Below are 21568 nucleotides of genomic sequence, written 5' to 3'. Positions count from 1 at the left end.
ACCGGACCCAGCACTGACCCCTGGGGAACGCTGCTAGTCACAGGGCTTATTTTAGGGTTGATGTGAAACTATACCTGGAAAAGGTAGCAAACCTTTTAATTCTGAGCTGAATATTCTACCTGAGTAATGATTACTTATAGCCACTCTCAACAGAGCTTCATTTTTAAAGTCTGGGGCTCTACAGCTAAATTATATCCCCAGGTTATTTTAAGTATCACCAGTTAAATTAATCAACTATTGATGACCATGATTTTGGGCCTGAAAATACGGTGGAGAAACTTCGGCAAAGAGAGAAGCAGATTGCATATGAATGGTGAAATTCATCATAATGTCACCGAATACCTGGGGATTGGAGTTCAAGCTAATTTATTACAGCACTGTTTTTTTTTTTTTTGTTTTTACTGGACACTGATAGGGCTTAGGCTAAAGTAGTCTCATCATACTCTCCAGTCAAGCAGTGGGAGTGCCTACTTCATAAGCACTTTTTTTATAGGTTTTGTATTGCTGCTAAGGTAACACATGGCTTTTTTTTTTTTTTTTAAGCTGTCAGCTCTATTGGTGTATACCTCACAGCATCCAGAGCTGTGAGACTACAGCAGAAGCCGCATCAGAGAGATGTCCTGTGAATTTCAGCAGTGGGAAAAGTCTATCAGCTTATAGGATAATATAAACTGAATCACAATTAGAGAGCCCTAGTCTTGAGGCTGATGGTGAGCTGCAGTTAGAAATGCTAGATTTTCAACAACAATAAATGAGGATTTTTTTATTTTTTTTCAGCAGCAAAATACCAAAAAGTCACAAAATTGGAAGCAAATAAAAGAGAGGGGCAGAACTACAGAGACACATAACTACTTTCTAGTCAGCTAAACTGGGTAATCCAGTAGTAGATGTCAAAGATGGGGGAAAGAGATCCATCCTTCAGGCTAGGAGTCATGGTTTAACCTCTTAGTTGCCCCCTTCTCCATGCTTGTTTAAGTCATCGGCTCTAGAGTTGATGTGAGCAAAGAGGTCAATAAGGGTGGCTGATGTCAATGGACCAGACTATGAGCTGAGGAGCCAACTCATAATGCCTCCAATACCCCAACCACAGCAGAAAATTGGATGAAAAGATGTAATTCCTTGAACTGTTTCTGTTTTGTGTGTTACTGCTTGCTGGCCTACACTTCATGGCATGAACTCTCTACCCCTTGCTGCTTGCAAGGCTGTGAGCTTATTAGTAGGGCTGCCACCAGGAGCTGATGCTGAGCCTGAAGGATGTATCCAGTGTGAGAGGCTGAAGTCTATGCACTAGTGCAATGGGAGAGTATGCAGCACCAGGCTGGCCTAGAGGATTGCTCAGGACAGGACCACACACTGACTCCTTTGATTCCTACACCACCTCCACTGTTTAAAAATACTGTCTCTTGTATAGATTTTGACTGAGCTACTGCCCCCATAACTTTCCCTTTCTTTCCTGGGATGATTTACATGGAGGTTAATACACACCTGTATGCTACCGTCCCTCTAGTGCAAGAGGAGGAGATTACAAAATAACCAAAGGCACTGAGGATGCCTCTCACTCTTGCTTTATTCCTGCTCGTTTATAGGGGTAGGTCTCCTCAGCATATCTCTGGCTCCAGCCTAAGCCTTGGCTTTGGGTATATGGAAGGGAGGCTTGTTGCTGGGCACGCAGGGGCAGGGAGCAGGCAGCTGGCCAGAGCCAACTGCCAGGAATGGGATACCATGGGACAAGTAGTGACTGAGTGGGATGTGACTTCAAGTCTCCCATAGTAACAGAGCATGGTGGGAGTCAGCAGATGTAGGTATTCACATACAGGCTGATTTTTCCTTGGGGGCAGTGAATTAGTATGGAGTGAGAGTGACCATTTTTGGCTTATGAACTAAACTAAGAAATTTGAAAAATGTCACAGGAGGAACAGGAATGGAAGACATATTTCCATATTTCCATGACTGTTTTCTGAGAAAATTAAGGGAATAAACCCCCAAGAGTACCATAGATTTTGGTTCCTCATACCTGAAAATTATTATTATTTTTTTTTTAAATACAGAGCCACGGCCATGGAAGGTAATGGGAGCTAAGCAAGAAAGAGATGTGTCTCCTCTGCACCTCTGTACCTCTGTGTGTGACTCCAGAGGGCAGGCCCAGCTGGTGACGGGCGATCCATTTGCTTTTGCACCACAAAGCCTGCTCAACATCAGGCAGGAGCAAAACTCTTCTGTGTGACTTTGTGATACTGCCATCACACAGAGCTCCTTTCTATTAGAGTCTGCAATTACTGTTTTTCTTTCTGATTAAAGTATGCTCTTGGGAATACAGACTATTTGTGCTGTGCTCTTAATAACCTTTCTACTGCATTGGGGGGTGGGGATGAAATGTCAAGACTGATAAATACAGTGAAGTTAACCCCCAAAAGACAGACTGGGATACTGCATCATTATTTTCACCAGCTAGGGTAGAGAGGCCAAGCTGTTAGAGTATCGATTCACATAACTTCACTATAACCTATGTAAACATATGTGTGTGAATGTTTGTCCAATGTTAGATCTATTTCTTTGGAATTTTAGAATATCCCATTTCTTTTACCTTACTCAGGTGCATTTATAAGAGCTCGAAACTATAAGGTTTTTTCTTAATGCTTAGATTTGTTCCTAGTGCTTTTGAAAGTATAATATTTTTTTTAGAAATTAATGATTTTTTTACAGCACTTTGATTTTGAAATGAACCTAGAGGGTAGATTACTTCTAATAACAGAGAAATATTTTATTGAAGTATTATAATTCGGTATTTTTACTGCTTTTCTGTGTGAAAAATTGTAAAGATAAAAAATATGGAAGACAAATTGGCAGGTGAAGGAAAAGCAATGAAGCTGGAAAGAAAAATAATAGAACTGTGTTAAGGTTGCAATAGAAAAAAAAAAAGTCTACCTCTTATGAATATATAGGGGGGTGTACGAGACTACACCAGGTTAGAATTGTGATTGAATTGATGAGTTCATTTTATGTTGATAATTCTATTTTTAATGCAAAGCTATAATGCTCCTGAGGTTTATTTTGTTTTTGTTTTCTTTGCCTAGCAATGAAATTAAGCAGATGTGATAGCTTATTGGAGCTGACCTCCCTTTGTCTTATCTGTTCAGCATTTTAAAGTCACTTTCAGTGTGAGCCACAGTGTCAGGAAATTTGCAGGATTTATCATCTCCCTGATATGAATAAAAAGCTGAGAACAAGTTTTATGGAGATTAAACATCATTGTTTAATGCAACAGTCTGGTTCAAAAGTCTTCAGGAAAAACTACTAACTGGTAAGTTGGATCACTATAGTATACTCTGTAAGAAAAAGAGTAAAAATGCTGAAAACATGGTCTTTCAGGAAAGTGCATTCTTTCAAGGGACATTCTGGCTCAGTAACCTGCTAAAGCTCTTGGAGGGTGTCGGTGAACATGTCAATAAACACATGGATAAAGTGGGACAATTTGGGAATATAATTTGGAGCTCCCAAAAGCTGTTGGTATATTTGGAACAACCAGAGATTATTATAAAAACTAAGTTGCCATGAGTTTGGAGGAGAGGGTCATTTACAGAGTGAAAACATAAAATGACAGAAAGCAAACAGCAAGTGTTAAAGGTGATTGTTCTGGATGGAGATGAGCCAGCAGTTTGTCCCACTGGAATCAGTGCTAAAATATTTTTTTTTTATTTTTTTTTTTAACTTTTATTCAGCATCTTCATTGATGATATGGTGGTGGGAGTATGCAGTGGATCTTCAGGCTAACATTAATGCTGGTGCTAAGCTTTCTGACAGTTAAATATCTTGCTAATGGCAAGGAACTTCAGAAGGACCTCATGAAACTAAGTGTGTGGGTAAAAAAAGTGGCAAAGGAATACCAATGCAGATAAACATGAAAGAATGCATTTGGGAATAAAATGATTTAAACACACCTACAACATGATGTTAGATATAGAACTGGCAGTTAGAGCATAGGAAAGAGTTCTCATTTGTCACTGACTATGAAATCCTCAGCTCAGCTTGCAGCAGCAGCCAAACGAACAGCAACAACAAAACTGTTGGGCACTGTTGAAAGAATTATGTAAAAGCTCAGCGGGCACACATCTTAAACGCAGCATATAAAGATCTTCACACTTCAAGAACAATCTAGTGGAACTGGAGTGGAGGAAGGGTAATGGAATGTTCAAGGGGATGGAGCAGCTATTTTACCAGGAGACACTAAAAAGTTTGGAACTATTCCACTTTGGGACTAATCCATCTGAATAAAACGCTGTGTTAGGGCAGATGTAATCAAAGTCTGTGAAACTGTAAATGCCAGTGGATAAAGCAAATACAGAACCACTATTTGCCACACTCCACAACAACAGGACTTGAGAACAGTCAAAGCTAGGATTTTGGTTTAAAACAGATGAAAGAAAGGGTGTCCTTACACAGAGAGGGTTGTAAACTTTTGCAGCCTGTTGCCATTTGAAGTTGTGGAGGCAGACAGTATAACCAGGTTCAGGAATGAATTAGAGAAATTAGTGGCCAGCAGATCTATACCAACATCCTAAGTGGAGTAGTCATGAATGTGTCCTGGAGCAGCCTTAAAAAAAACTTTCTAGATTCTTAGGGAGTGTGAGAACAGACCACAGAAAGTGGCCTGGATCACAAGTTTTTCCTATTTGCACTGTCCTTTTGACACTTTTGGACGTCATTAGCTTTACTCAGCAGGGCATTTGTATGTACTTAGAAAAAGAATTAACAAGACACAATTATGATGCAGAGAAGTTTCATTTTTACCCTGCTCTTCTTCTGGACAAATGATACACATTTTTAATGTCAGGACTGGCAATGCTTTTAGAAAAATTAACTTCATAATGTTGTGTTTTCTCGAGAAATAATACTTCCATGTTCTTTCTGTCAGCAAAACTCTTCCCAGATGTTCTTGTGAGATTTATGCTATCCTAAACCACATAAAGTTATATTTGGAAAAATAAGATTCTCCTGGTTTTGAATGCAATCCAAAATCAGAACCTGAGGAGATTCAAAGCTTGAACTTTTCCTTTAACCTCTCATTTCAGGGATAAGAGGTGTTCAGATTTAAGGTTATGATTCAGACTAGTTTCCACCAAACTGCTTCCAGTTATTCCTAAAACTGTATTGCACATAGTTAAACACACACACACAGAAAAGCCCTCATTTGAAACAGAATTTACTTTTTTTTCTTTTTTTTTTTTTCCATTAGAAGAAAGAGAAGCAATATGCAACCAAATAGACTGATGACATAGCAACCACAACATCACCTAAGGTTTATAACACTATCCCAGCATTTCAGAGGTTTTCTCTTGCTCCTGTTCATGCTTGCAGCAAAACTCCCAAGAAGAGAACTGGGTCTTGAATTTTTGGTAAAGTTGAGGCAATGGGAAAACAGATGTGAAGGAGGATACTGAGGTGACATTTGTTCAGAAGCTCATCACAGGGCATGGGAAAAGCACAAACACATTCATTTAGAAATGTAGGAAATGGGAATAGAAAGGTTGGCATGAGAGCGTTACTAGGTCCTAAAAGATGAATTTAAAGCAAGGGTGTCATAGGGAGAAGGAAGCTGCTGGATGAAGGTGAAGAGAGGTGTTGAAACCAACAAGGTAGGAGAAAGAGCTACAGCTTCACCATGACGAATAGGAAATTGTTCTCTGAAGGAATGGCTCTAAGATCTTTTAAGCTGAAAGTGTTAACAACATGCATCAAGGCAGAGCCTCAGCACAAGCATCAAATGAAAGATGTCCTACAGATATTCAAGAATTCAGGATTCAACAGCAGGCCAATAGTAATGATTTCTACAGTGATCAAGAAAGGTGATGTAAAGAAGGCTGAAGGGGAAATCAGGAGTTTTTTTGCATTACTGCTGAATCTGAACTGTTGTTGCATATCCACAAGGAAATATCAAAGACACCAATTGAGACTTAGGCTAGCAGATTTCAGTTATTTCCTGTCTAAGTATCTGTTCCTATTTGCCAAACTAAATTATGCTAATTTAACTTTGTAGACAGTGTTTTGTATAGCTTCTTAAATCCTCGTCTTCCTATCACACTTTCAACTCTTAGCTGAGGTACTCTTCACAGTACTGGCTCTTCAGAGGGTTCTCAAAACCTTCACAGCTGAAGGTGTTGAGGGTGCAACTCAAAAAAACAGGTGTTAATAGTTTCCAGACAATTTTTAAAGTACAACAGAGTTCCTTAATAATGCAAGTGTTTAATGTACACTGAAAATATTGTCAACTGAAACACTGTAAATTGTATTTTGAATACCCTTAATAAGTTTTAAACAAAACTTATAAGAATTTCCATTTGTGTTCCTCATACAATCTCTCCCACTCTGTTTTTGTTATACATCTGAACATAAGGTTTTGAGCACTTTTTATTGCATGCACAAAGGCACTCCCTTCTCATCTTATTCCCAAGACTGTCCTTAAAATTTATAGCATGACCACAATATGTGTGTGCAAATGTCATCTATACTCAGAGTTTAGGAAGACTGTCCCTGTTGCAGCATTTCCTGTCTGCTTTTTGGCTTTCAGAAGCCTGTCAGAAACTGTGGGGTTTCTGACTATTCTCCCTGAAGTTCCTGTTTGAACTGAAACTGATAAAGGTCTGAGACTTGGCCCTGCCAGTAGACATATCTTTTAGTTCTTCGTCAGTCAGGCTCAGGGCTGTCCTTAACTTCCATATTTATAACGAATTTCTCAGACAGAAACTGTGGATGACCCATCAGATGGCTTTCCCACAATGGAAAGTTTTTCAAAGCTTTGGAAACAGTTACCAAACAGCTGAGCATATTTAGTAAGTGCCATATGCTATGTCTACACATTTCTGTGTAATCTGTCTGAATTGCTCTGTCTCACAGTCTTCAAAAGTTTGTAGACCAAACTAGATTCCATGTACTCTTCTCTGGCCTGTTTCTCTTTTTTTCTGACCCAAAATGAGAAAATACTACAATACAGGATATGTGACTTTTCCTCCAACTTGTAAGGCATCTGCATCTGTCCTTCCCTCAGGCAGATACATGCCCACTGCTCTTCCAACACCACGAGTGTTTATGGATCTGAAGAATCATTTTAGTAAAGAAGGTTAGAAAAAGATTTTCCTTTTCATTCACAGGTGGAATGTCTTTCCTTGAATAAGAAATAAGCTGTCTGTTCATGTTCTCCAGAGTTTTTGGCCTCTCATTTTAGGTAAGCAAAACTTAGACTGTCTCAGTGTGTGAAAAAAATGTAAGATTGCATTACACCACTGTTTTTTTTTGGTGTTATAATCTTATGTGACCCAGGACATCTTATATGACTGTCATCTTATATGGTCTGGAATGTATGACTTATGTATGAATTATTAATATTCAGTCCTTTCTTATTCAATATAGAGCATAGTGAAAGAAAGTGTATAAAAATATCTTCCTTTTGATTTCTAGCCATACCTTGTCATTGGAATAAACCTGCAGATACAATATTTTGGAAGCATACTCGTAGTCTGAAATTTGTTCAGATTTGAGAGAGGCAGTCCTTGCACCTATAAAATCAGAACATTCAGCAAATGTGTTGTTTTAGCAGATTGACCCTGGTCTCTTAAGTCCAATTTCTTTCTCAGGAGTAAGATTTTTCTCATCAAATCTGTCCTTCTAGTAATCAACCTAAGCCAAGCACTTTTGCAAACCCTGAATTTGCTTATTAAAGTAACACAAAGAATTAAGCTTAAAGGGGATCTCCACATATGAATAACGTAGAAAAATACATTTGAACTCACTTAAACCATTGTCTCAACAGGGACTGTTGCAGATAAGTATTTTATTCACACAGGGATGGGGGATGCTGGAAAAGGCAGATGTATTCAAGAATTTATCTTCATGGGCAACTATGATAGAGCACAATTATAACCCCTTGATCACTATGTGTAAGAGTGTATAGATAGCAGTCAGATAAATGCGGGTAGAATAGCTAGAACTTGGCTTAGAATATTTTAAAATATCATGATAAAATATAAACAAATAAAAGTGTCTCTATTCTTCAGGTCTTGAATCTCTGATTAACAATTCGCTGTAGTTCTTCTTCCCTCAGATCCTTGTTGATCTGAGGGGAAAAAGAAAAAGAGGCCTGTTGTGAATATGGTTCTAAAAGCACATAACCTTGAAGTGACAGGATGAAGTTGTCCTTTCCCCAGCCTCTGGGATTCTGCAGCAAGGATGGATGGTGCAGGATGTGTAACAGCAGGAGGCAGTGGATCACAGGGCATGATGAGGTTTCCTCTGCTCTTCATCTGTTTTATCCCATTCTTCCCTTTGCTTCCCCAAAGCAGAATACAACTGGCAATCAACACTCAGGTAAAGATCAGTAATGAGAACCTCTCAGATTAAGTTTTGTATCTTCTAATAAAACCTGCAGTGATGGCTCAGGAAGACTTTGACTTTTCTATTAAAGCTCCCTCAATACTTCAGTTTATTTCTTTGCTTCCCATCATTGATGGCTGCTGTTTATCATTTGTTTAGGTCTTTCATCCATTCTGCCAAAGAGTCACACAACCACATCCATTTACATTAACAGTTGTCAGACAACTGAAGTTTGCTTGTATAAGTGATAAAGAATCCTGTCCCATATTGTCCCCCCTCCTCCCCTACTCCTTCATCCTCTGTTTTTGGAAATTGTGGTGAGCTTGGGAGTTTATAGATCAATGGCTGGTAAACAGTTAGTTTGAGTAAATGCGCGGGATGAGCATCCAAAGACAGAGAGGCTGTGCAAGCTCATGGACAGCTATTTGGAAAACATCAGTCAGCATTGCCAGGAAGGAAGTTGAGGCACAAGTCATGTGACAGTCTGATACCAAATGGCTGTCTGAACCTTAGGCTTGTCATAATAAGTGTTTACAAATTTTGACTTAACAACAGAAGCTAGGGACATTTTTTTTTCCAGCAGTCTTGCCTAATAGTGTGTCAGAGCTGAAAGGCTACAGAAGGCTGTGAGCCCACAAAACCTTAAAACAGAGTTATCTGAGATTTTGTTGAATGATCTGAGCACTTGGACATTAGTAGTTTTTCAGTTGAAAGGACAAGCAACTGTTCATATGAAGTTACACTCACCCATGCAGCTACCTTCCTATTTAATTGGTCAGAGATGCAGTCTGCTTGGGTCTCTATAAACTGGACAGGCATATGATTCTGTCAGACAAACCTACCTTGACACTTTGGCCTGAAGATTGTCAGCAAAGTGTCATAAGCACACACTGTAAGGTTAGCATGGGCCAGAGGACTGTACAAGAGTACTACATTCAACATCAAGAAATTGGCAGCAGAAAAATGTTTCCAGGTCTAGAAATGTTAAATGCAAAGCAGTGTCCCCAGTATCAGTTATGTCCCCAATATCCTGTGCTTTATAGTATCAGATTTCTGCATTTTTCCCAAGAGCTTGGGGTTTTATACAATCTGAGTGGGAGATGGTTTTGAAAGTCCAACACACTTTGCCCCCTATTTATCTTTCATGCTTTGCATGACAAACCCTCTCTCACCTGCACTGTGAAAAAAACATGTTCTGTGTGTGCACAAAGCACACGTTAACAGAGCTTATCAAGAACGGGCTGAAGTCCATTCCAATGGGCTGGAAATTAATGCTTCAGAAAGTCAAGAGGTCCACAGATACTTTGCATTTTCACTGCTTAGCCTTGCTGTTCCAGTCTCTGCACTGACCATCTGTAGGGTGGAATTTACACTCACATAGTAAAAGCTCACACATAACCAACACCCTTTTTCAAAGACTTAAGTTGAACACAGGTGGCACGTAGGCCTCCCAGTGAGTCTGTGAGCTGTGGATACTTTAGTTCATAACCAATAAGGCAGTTTTGGTCTTGACAGTTGCCTCAGCCACTGCATGACTTTGCTTCCTTCTTCAGCATTTTAAAAAGATGAAATTTGTCAGTGCACTGGGAGAGAGCCTGGTGCTTTTTACTTTAAGAGATGAGGGAGTTCTGCCATTGGAAGCATCATACATATTGGTGGACTTCTGAGAAGATGTTTAATCAGTCTCCAATAACTATCATCCTATCCTGTTAAGGGTGAATTGGGTATGATTAGCTCTGGGGACTAAAAAGGAAAAGTATATGCTTCTTGTTGCCTGTCCTGACCAGGAATGGCAGCTATAGTTAGTTATCCAAAACTCTGCATGATATTAAGCAAAGTTGAAATTGATCGGAAGCAAAATTATTCACACCTCCTTTATTGTAGGCCCGATGATGCATTTAATGTTGGATTTGAAAATGTTACCAGTCCTTGGGCTTCTGGACTGAGACATCTATATCTTCCCTGGAGTATGACAAAGAGTCTGCCTGCTGAGTTGGGAAATCTGTACACAGCTGAAGAAAGGTAAGTGATGCGGTTATTTTCCTATGTGGAAAAAATACCTTTTTTTTTTTTTTTATAATACTAAAATGGCTTGTGATATTTGCTGTTCTTTAGAATAAGACTGCTATACCTTAAAATCAAAGCATTGCAGCATATTTTATCAACTTGCCTATATTCTGAATCTATGAAATTTTATTTTCTCTTGTTCTTATTCAATTTATGATTTATTTTTCTCTCAGTATAAATCAGTTTCTATTCTGTGGATTCATGGCAGGTATTCCATCTTGTTTTTCAATATGCTATGTCTAGAATAAATATCTAGTCAGTCATGGGCATATAAAATATTAATCATACATGTTTGAAGGTATGTTGCTATAGCAATTCCTTTAGTGCAAGGAAAAATCAGAATATAGCAGGCCAGGGATATGAGAACAGTAGGAATTACAAAGCTATAATGGCACTATTAACACATTACTGCATTGTAATGATATTATTTCCTAACTATTCTAGTCCCAAGCTGGCTAATTTTCAAGATAGAATTCTTCAGCAGGGATTTCATAAATGAATCCAACACAAAAGACAACTGCAATATGAAGAAGACATTAAGCAATCTGAAGAAAATATTTTTAAAAAGGGGAAGTACACAAACATGTAAAATATCTTCTGTTCACAATTTGCCATATCCCTTCTCTTCCCTGTTCCAGTGTGAACCAGGCCAAGGGGCCAAACATGACAGGGCTGACCTGAAGAGAACAGAAGGATGCTGCTTAAAAGAAATGCTGTGAGTTCAGCATGTAAAGCTACAGAACAGACAAGCTGGGAGAGCCAGAAGGAGAAATGTATGGCAATAAAATTTCATCTTGTATTACAAATCTAACTGGAAAATTTTTAAACCAAACCAGAAAAGAAATTGTCTCTGAGAGGACTGTAGCTATCTGGAGGAGGAAGGAGGCCATAAGTTACAGTGCAGTTCATGGATGAAGAAAGAATGCAATGGTAAAGTAATTGATTGGGAATACGGAATGAAGCATAGTGTGAATGAGGAGCTGGTTGGACATGCATTTAGCTTGCATTCAGGCTGCTAACCCTCTGGGTGTACTAGTATTCTCTTCACTGAAGGAAGGTGGGGCAATTTAAAGTAATCCTATATTTAGCATTTAACTCTTTTTGTTTGATCCTTTATTAACGTCAATGTTTACACAGTATTGTAAAGCAACCTGAGTTGCCTGCAACCAATCTCCCTTTGCTATGCTCCCTTTTTTAAAGTCCTAAAGCATAACTGCCTTAATATCACTGTGTTTTGACACATTCTTTAAAGAAAATAAAGCACGAATCCCATAAACAAATAAAAAATGCAGTAGACTTTTGGATTTGTTGCAGTGATCTAGTGTCTGAATGAATAAGAAAAAAAACATTTATTTCTAAATTGATGAGATCAATAAAGATTATATGGAACTAGCTATGCATCATGCACATCCTTTCTCTTTAATTAAAGACAAACATGAGCCTTCAAGAAAAAGAAGCAGCAGTTCAAATATATATTAATTTTAGTAATAAGCAGTCGGTACAGAGATGGATCATTTTCTTGCTATTTTGTTGTAGTGCATAGTGACAGTAAAAGTAAGAAAACCAAAACAGGAAAATTTTTACTTGTTAAAGAAAAATAAATCAAAAAGAGATCATATTTTTGAAGGTGTTTTACAAGGTGGATAAAATTTTCAAAAGGAGGGGGGAAGGAAACAGATTAAAAAAAAAAAGAGAGTTTAAAAGGTCATTTCCTATTTCAGTCTCCTTGGGAAACGTGTGAATAGAAGCTAAACAGACTGCTTAATTTAAACTGTGATGGAAAGAGGTAAATTGGGAAAATATAAATACCTAGACTTTTAGAAATGAACAGTCGCATTTCACCACCATAACCATCTGGAAAGCTGCAACTTGCAGCACCCAGATTTCACATTCTATTTACCTAAGAGCCAAAAGCTAAATACTTGAAAAATTCGTTAGAGCTATCAGCAGCATCTAATATTTGAATAGCACAAGATTAAGCTGAACTGCAGACCAAAACTTTGTGTCACTCTATAGTGCCAAACTCATGACAAGAAACTGTGGTACCAACAATGTATGGCCTTTCTGTAAAGGGAACCCTCTCAGCATCCAGAAGGTATCAGTTATAAGCTATGTAAGCGCCAAGCATAATTGCTAATAAAATGGTTGATATTAAAAATTGGAATTTTGAATGCAGTCCTGGCTTGGTGAAATGTCTGCGATCAGGGTCCGCAACATTCAGGAAGTGAGTGTGCACAACATATGTGTGTTCACATAAGAACGATTTGGGTGGCTGCATTATGGGTCTCATTACTGCTGCATATATATGTACATATGAATACAGAGTAGTGTCTATGAGCACCACCTACACATATAAATATACACAGTCATTAGATGTGAGCTGAGCTTTTCTAATGGTATTTTCCTAACTACTTTATCCAAAACTTTTGAAAATATTAATATTTTCCAAAGTTTAAAATAGTAGGTTCTAGGATTAATTTTTTATGGAAAGCAGAACCTGCACAAGAGGCTATTCCTTCTAGGCAATTACCCCTTTCTCTCAAAGTCAGTCCCAAATGTCTTGAGAATGTATCTTTTCCATTTTTATTAGAGGGCCATTTCCATTCATCAGGAAACTGATTTTCACTGATCTTCTGCATTCGCCGTTACGTCAGGTTTCTACCACTGTATCTAATCATTTCAAAGTAATACACAGACACAAACAGAACACACCCTCAAAATGCAAAACACTGAGGAAGGTGTCTAGCCAAAGCTGCATGCTGTTGCTCTACTGGACTTATATTTTCCCATTGAGCCATATTGGACCATTATAGAACAGCTATCTATTTACATTAACCCGTTAAAATCTCCACTCTGTAGGAACCCTCTGGAATTAACTGTGTTACTATGACAGAAAAATCTGATCCCATTGAAAGCTATGGGATTTTTGCCACTGGCTTCACTAAAGCCAGGATTTTTCACCTTACATATTTGTTCAAGCTAGAACTGAACTCCCAATATACCTACCTGCTCCTGCCCCTCTGCCACCTCTGTGCATGCTCAGAAGCGTTTCTGCAGTGTCACATGGAGTGGATGCTGTTTACTTACTTCTATTCCTAGCTTGTCTGAGTGTGCTAAGTGAGAGATGTGCCAGCCTGCCTCATCACAAATGGCCTTTTAATGAACTAGTCAAGGATTTAAATTATCCAAGAACCTGGGAAAAGCATTGTAAATTTAAGACCCTTTTAGGCAATTAAAACCTGACATGGTGCCATTGAAAACAGGCCAGGGAAAAAGTGATTCCACCTCTTGAGAATCACCACTTACAGGGAGAGATAATGGCATTTCAAGCACTCCGGGTACTGCAGGCTTCAGAGGGTGCTTGGATGTCAGCTTCACGAATTGATTCTGGCTGTGTAGCAGTTCAAGTTAATCCTCCAGGCATAGGGGAATGTTTGGTCACTGAACAAACTGGATTGCTGTGTCTTGGGACAGTGCCATTTCAAAATGTTAGGGAGGAGAGGAGCAAGAAGGAGGAAGACTTCTATGGCTGAAGAGGTTTGTTTCAGTACAGCAAATAGTTTTATTTCTGCTTTTTTTTTTAATCTTTTTATTTTTTATTTTTTAAGATGTAGTTACATTTGCTTCTATTTTAAGCAAATCAAATTGAATATCTTAAAATTAAATATATGGAGTGCTTGCAAGCTAGCAAGTAATCTGCCAATCAGAATTTGCTAAGTACCCTATTAGTAAAGTACTTTAAAAAAAAAAAAAGTGTTTGCTGACCTGCTGTTCTCTGCAGCAATGGAAGATTTCAACAGCCTTTCCATGTACCTCTTTTGTGGTGCTGAGAGTCTGAAGCATTAAATAACTGCATACATCTTATTCAAAAACTACTTGTAAGGCCCTGAAAAAATACCTTTGCAAGAATTCCCTGCTAGTTATAAAAAGTCTTTTTAAAGTAAACAGATAACCAACCAAAAATATATCTTTCACAAGCTCAACTTGCTTCTGCTCTCCAGACAAACACAAGGCTGTAGCTACTGTGCAAGCTGGAAACCCGGGGCTGGTAGTATAGATGCGGGGCTCATATTGGATATCCATCATCCACTGCATGCAGCCACCTGTATGTGGCAGGTTCTTGGTTCAGGACTGTCACAGGCAGTGTTTCTTTGTATGAGCTCTTCCTGTGCAGACCAAGGTAAAGGCTGTCCTTGTCTCATGGTGGTTACAGTCTCTGCATCCTTACAACGGAGATTATAATTCAGTATGTCTTTTGGTTGACCCCTCGCCGTCTGTTACTAATGTTCTCAGTTCTTATAAGCCTAAACAAAGCATATGCTGGGAGAATTCTCTCCTTTACTGAGTTGCTTGCTTTGCACATGATCTGGCAGCAGAGGTTGAACTGGCTGGACAGCAAAATCTTCCAGGCAGTTCAGGAGTGAAGCGCTGGAGATGACTGCACAGTTTCTTGGAGCAGAGGATGAGAGGAGCTGCAAAATGCTGGCACTGGCTACGTGAGTGCTCACGAGGCTATTTTGTGAAAGCTCACAAGGGAAAGTTCAGAAGGGGGTCCTGTTTTTCATCAGACCAGCTGCTGGTGAGTAGGAGACCTAGCAATCTATTTGCCTTATCCCTTACAACTAAACTTGCATGTGTACTTAAGACTGGTTAGTGGAAAAACATGAAGCCCTGTGTCCTAACCAGTGCAGCAGCCTTTAGGGAGGGAGAACAGCTCTGCTTTGGAGTGATCTGGAGGAGCAACACCCAGCTGTCTGGTGTCATGAGTCTCATGAAGTGCTACCATCTTCCTTCACAGCCACCATCTAACACTGCACAGGGAAGCAGGTTTTTCTTGTTTTTGTATAACTGCAGTATTGTTTTTGAGATAAATGCAGTATTCAGAGACAAATGGACACCATTGAAAACTGAATTCTTCACATCAATATTTTTCACACAAGTTCTGTTATTTGCAGCACATTCACAGACAGATATAAGATGGTGGAAGAGGCAAGAGGCATGAAGTTAGCTTGTGAAATGGTTCAGATGGAGGCTGGGGAGAGATGGTGACACTGGAGCAGGCCTGAAACTGGGGGTTTGATGTGAGTCACAGCAACTATTCAAATGGAGAATTGTCTCCAGGTGATTAGAAAAATACTTGTTTTTAACTGACTCACTGACTCTCTCTCTCTCTCTCTCTCACACACACACTGTGTTAAATCCATTTTTACACAGCAATCCTCATGCATGATAGTACTTTTGTGTACTAAATGACCTTTGAGACTCAAAATGAGCAGTCTCACATAAAATAATGAAACCGGTTTAAATCATTAGTTAGTCTTGATGTTTTCTTGCGTTTGGGTCAAAAGTGTAAACTCACCTCACTGTTTCTGAAGCTTTTCCTACAGAATGCTAGAAAATTAAAGTTTTAAAAAAGCAATTATTAAAAGCACTTTACATGCCATCTCTGAGCCTCGAGCTTTAAGAAATATCAATATCACAGAAATAGTAAACAGAGAGATGTGAAGGCCTCTAGATATACAGCTTGATATTGATTTCTGCACTACATAATTTTATTTAATAAATTTTCTATTAAACTTTCCATTCTCTTCTGTAGAAAGGAATATATTTAATATTCCTTCCATGCACTGAAGCACTTATAAATCTAGGAAGCGTAATTGTGTATTACACCCAGGTGTTATGTCATTTTTGCCATGGGAACAGAAATGGAGGATGTGAAACTGGTCCAATTAGCTGCATATTGCCTTTATATATTTTCACCAAAGCCACAAAAGAACACTTCTGGCCTCCAGTGCAACTTTGACTAAAGGCCCCTATTCCCACAAGTCATATGTCCACTTTTTAAGCTTATATATACTTGTGGCCCTATATTTTGGCATTTATAAATGTGAAGGATATTTCTGATTTCTTCCAGATTGTGTTTCATTCCAGATCTGAAAATCCACATTCTAACAGTTTGAATGCTAAATAATTAAAATATAGTAATGGATTTAAAACAGGAATACTGAACTCCGTTTTTAACTATGATATTAGAAATAAACTGGCTCCTATAGGAAAATTCCTCAGAGTGTCTGTTTCCATTACCATTTTTATTCCCATGTAATGTTTCTAGGCAAGGTTCACTTGAGACCCACTTATTCCAAATAGCGATGATAAGGTTTTATGAATCTGAAAGCTAGTCAGTCTGAACTGAGTTAAATTTGCAGTGATGCCAGCACTCCGTCTCTGAATGTTAGCTCATGGGGAACAATGAACTTATCTCATTGCACTTCGAAATTAAATAATTAAAAACAATCCTTCCCTTCTCTTCCCCCCTTCTACCCCCACTGCCTCCCCCCCCCCCCCCCATTTCTTTACGGTTAATAATTATAATAACATACTCAGATGCAGGCAGTGTTATTATCTGATAATGCCTGAAATTTGAAATGGGCCTATTAGCCACCCGAGGCGAAATATAATTGCCCAGTTTCTGTGCACTATCAGATGGCAGATGATGTTGCTGAATGTTATTACTTAAGTATTTCAATTTTTCATATGGTAGAGAAATTAAATTTCAACTGTATACTGCAGAAAAACATTCTGGATTGAAGGGTGCTACTATCTGTGAAAGGTTGCAATGCTGGAACTGTTGCCCCCATAGCCTTTGGTGGAATTGGTGCTTTGACAGTAAAGCTAAAGCTGAAGGATATTGTTGCTGAGAACTTTAACATGTGGTATACATTTTAGTATGCATTTGCACTTCCAAATAGGAATTACCACATGTCAGGTTTCCCAAGCAGGTGAGTCCTGAAACCATTTCATTGCTGGACTATTTATTTATTGCAATACAGTAGTTACACACCTCTAGCATTAGTCACTGTGAGTGAAATCCCTTGTGGATTGATGGAAGCCAAGGACAAAAGTCCCATTGATTTTGCTGGAACAAGGACTCCACTGTGTCTGTGCTCCAAAATATACACAGACTCTCACAAGAGGAAGAAAGGATTCACTTCTTTTCACTCACTGCTACTGATAAAAAAAAAAAAAACGCATATGTTGACTCATAACTAAATCCTGACATTGCAAACATCAGCCACATAACCTTCAGAGAGGAGAAGCCTTAGCTGTTGTGTACTAAAGGCTGTCTGGGTGCTTGATTTTAGTAACTGGGAATACTTTTTTTTTCCAGCTTTTTTGGCTTCTTCAGGAAAAAAATCTATTTTGCCTGTCTTCTTCATGCTATGTGTTTCATTAGATTCTCAGATACTGTTATTTATTTATTTTGTTTGTTTTGTTTTATTTGTTTGTTTATTTCTCTGAACAAGTTTGAATGGATTTGCTTTAATACTCTGGAGACCTCAGAAGAAGGAGAACCATCTTCTGGCCCCCTAGCAGGGAGGTGCTGTGGGGCTATGGGAATAAAAATATAGCAAGACTGACTTTGTTATTAAGGCCTGATGGTGTGACAGAATGACAGTATCACTTGCAAAGAAAAAAAAAAAAAAAAAAAAGAGGTGCAGCTTGAACAACTTCAGTTACGCTGAAACGTTTGGAACTCCCTCCCAGTGGAACAACTCTAATAATGCTGGCTGGGTGGAAGAGATATGGGGACTTAGTAAATCAGCTTCACCTACAAGGAGAAACCATGCTTTAAAATAATCAGAACGTACTGGTACATCTTTGTGCTGCTGCCTAAGGTAGGCACGAAATAGTAGTTCCACTCTGTTGTTACAATGTTACGGTTTTGTAGCACAGCTGAGAGTTAAGCTCTTTAGAGAGCTAACTTTTTAAGCATGCTCAGGCTTTTAACTAAGGTTATGGTCAGTTTGTCCATATAAAGCTTCCACATTCGATGATTCCCTCTGTAACGTCCCAGTTACACAGCACTCATTTACAGGTGAAGGGCCAAGTGTTGACTGGGGTTTAATCTCCTGCAAAATTAACTATGCCAGTTTGTTCCCCTGGGCTCTTGAAACTCTATGGGTGGCCCTCAGTTCTCTATGAGCTCATTTACCTGACTTCAGATCCTCTGCCTTTCTCTTTCCTTGAAAGAAAAAAAAAAAAAAAAAGCTTTTAAAATTGATTTCACTTGGAGAGACTCATATTATAAATACTTCATTTTCACATTAAAATGCTAAATACTAATTGAGAAAAAATACTTTATTTTAAAAAAGAAAATATAAATATAAATTCAATTTCTTCCCCCTTTCCTAGAATCTTTGGTGATCTGTTCCTTATCCAGATGGGTGCATTAATTACTCTTACTTATGAGTCCATGAATCAAGGGTTTGAGTAAGCCAGTGATCTTCAGCACCACTTAGGAAAGAAAGCCCTATGCTGACATAAAATTGTGTTAGGTGTACTCACAGAGCTGCAGGACTTGGCAAGTGTAGCTGTATTTCATGAGAGCTCAGTGAGAGCTAGGTATCCTATAGGCTTCTCTAGGCTTTGTAAGTGCCACTGGCAGTGGTAGTGATATTGATTGCAAAGAACTTAGCAAAGTACTGATGATGGTCAAAGATAACTTTGAAACGAAGAAGAACATACCACCACTGCTTTTTTTTTAAAACAAACAAACAAACAAACAAACAAAGAAAACAAAAAAAAAACAATTAGTGATATGATGAAGTGATGATTAGGACCTCCTGAGAACAGAAATTCAAAAGCAGCCTGTGGAGCAATAGGTCTGAATTGCGGAGTGGGGAGAACAAGCTATAGCTCCCTGCCTTTTCCCTGTGGTAATGTCTGATGTACAGGGCCCTTGGTTCATACAGAACAGCAATGGAGGGAAGCAGCAGATGGTGACATTGCTGGTTCAACAAGCTACGAGGTATTCATCTTGCTGGTGGAGTGTGTATACTTATGAACATAAGACTGTGACTTAAATACCTTTTGCTAATGATTTCTCAAATAGTATCTATCATTCAGCTGCAAGAAAATGAGGTATTTGCTTTCTAACACAGGGGGAAAATGACAGTACTGCATCACTGCATGAAGAAATTATACTCAGAAATTCATTTAAAATGGGGCAAACTTGCATTTGGGAGGATGGATGTATGATGTGAAGGAGGACAGAACCCCACAGTATTTTGTTGCTTTTTAGTGTTAATGGATTTGAGTTAAAATCCATTTGAATTAGGCAGGACAAGAGGAATTCTGGATCTGAACCAATTTTCCAGGTTTAGAGAAATGTAATGTCTCTAGCAGGTCATAAGTATTTACATTCTTTTCCTTCTTCTTTGTGATTTTTCTTTCATATTTATTCATATTTCTTTCATATATTTCATATCTTGAACAGCTAATATGAAGTCTTGATGCTTTTGGTCTATACGGACACCCCGTATGCTAAGAGAATAAGTATAGCCATCTCCATTCTTGTAATGTAAACATAAAGAAGTCAACCCCAAATACAGGATACACAGGGGAGAAGCAGATTTATTTGCCCTTCAGCTCACTGGGAATCTGCATAACGCCAGGAAAAATCCATCTGAGACCCTAATTCTTCTCTCAGGGCATCAATAGAAATATGAAGAACTTCACTAGAAAGCAATTCTTTCAGCAACTGCAGGCAGGGGTACAGCCTGGATACTGGGTATGACAGGTCTGCAAAACTCACACATCCTGCTAGCCTCTTTCTGCTGGACCTTGCTGCTAGTCTATGTAAAATTGAGGAGACTGGTACTTCTGAGAGTTGGGTTCACCTCATCTCAAGAGGAGAGCTTTAAAAATGGAAGAGTGGACCAACTTACAAGTTGTGAACAGATAAACAGTAACTCAAATTCCTTTTTAATATTCGTCTTCACTTGTTTTGGAGAGGGGTTTAACAAGATTACTCAACAATTCTGTCTGAACACAGCATAATCAACTGTGCTTTGGCAAAGTTGTTGCCAAGCTACTCAGAAGCCCTTCACAACACATCAAGCTCCCAGAATGGTGTAGCTTGCTGTTGGCAAGGCTGTTTGATAGTCCACAGAATTTGGTGCCAGAACTGGAAAACAACAAAATAAACTGTAAGCTATAAAGCAAAAGAGAAAAAAATAAGAAAAGAAAAATTATGCTCTTTGCAATTGAGTCAGCTTGTTGAGGGACATAAAAATCTAATAAATTGCTTTTGCATAACAATCAGTTGTCACATTGGGCTCTAATTGAGCAGCCAGATGGAGCCTTGTAGCTGTAGACAGTAGTAGTAGTATTCCTGGGACACACAAAGCCACATGAGGCGATGAACATTAGGATCGTCTTTCTATTAAGATGTAAGGAGAGCTCCACTTAACAGGCAAAAACAGATTTCCCAAACCAAACATATTCAACTCAATGTGCTTCTCTTCTATACATGGCAGATAGAAACCTTTCTTTTAATGGATACTTTCTGGGCTTGTAGGTATTATCATGTACTCGGAAGCTGGTGCATGGGTGGTTTCCAAATGCCCAAATGACATGCAGGGTCTACAGGAACTTAATTTCCTTTCTAATATTTTTGCATGCGCTCCATAAGCATGGCACTTCTAAAAGGACACTGACGAGACGCTTTTCATAAACACTTTGTTCCTTAATGTTTATAAAAGCTCCTTGGGGAAACTGAAACTGAAATCCATTTCTTCAGTGATTTTTTTTTTCCTCCATCTGGATACTTTGATTTATTTGGCTGTGGGCTTTTTATTAACAGCAGTAATATGTAATAATAAGAAACTGAGAGTATTTAACAACTTATCCCTAAAGGTAACGTAGCTCTGGGTAGAGTACTGGGCACAAAGTATTACTGTAATTTTAACCCAAATAGGCAAATTCCATTTTGTGCCTGAAAAGTTTGGCAGCATTCTATCAAAGAGACAATTGAATCAAATATAGTCAAGATATAGTCAATAACACTGACCAACCAAAACTCTTTGGCCTATATATAAACTGTGTCTCTTTTCCTGTCTGTGCTCTCTAGGATCTTCTTGGTCCAAAAAGGTCATTGCCTTTGGAAAGTGAATAGAACCCCAACAGAGCCATACCAGTGCCTGTTTTAGGGCCAATTTTCCTGAATGTTTTCACAAATGACTTTGGTGCAGGACTCTAAGGTATAGTAAGCAAATTTGCAGACAATACAAAATTAGAAGGAGCTGTTGACTCTCAAGAGTGGAGAGGTCTTGCAGAGAGGTCTTGACAAATTTGA

At 38.7% G+C, this 21568-nt stretch overlaps 1 long non-coding RNA gene across 2 annotated transcripts; it reads left to right on the top strand.

Annotated features, from left to right (window-relative positions):
* The first annotated feature begins 7153 nt into the window (after positions 1-7153).
* On the top strand, positions 7154-13666 carry LOC308188790. 2 transcript variants are annotated; one of them, XR_013945767.1, is made up of 4 exons: positions 7154-7219; positions 8199-8358; positions 10249-10386; positions 11070-13666. It is a non-coding gene; the product is annotated as an uncharacterized lncRNA (long non-coding RNA). The 2 variants fall into 2 exon arrangements; XR_013945768.1 differs by having other exon boundaries at positions 8171-8358.
* The last annotated feature ends 7902 nt before the right edge of the window (positions 13667-21568 follow it).

This window comes from Anser brachyrhynchus, assembly GCF_964034855.1.
Source record: "Anser brachyrhynchus genome assembly, chromosome: 2".
Lineage (NCBI taxonomy): Eukaryota > Metazoa > Chordata > Aves > Anseriformes > Anatidae > Anser > Anser brachyrhynchus.
The sequence above is the reverse complement of the archived record's forward strand: the minus strand, read 5'-3'. Positions and strand labels throughout refer to the sequence as shown.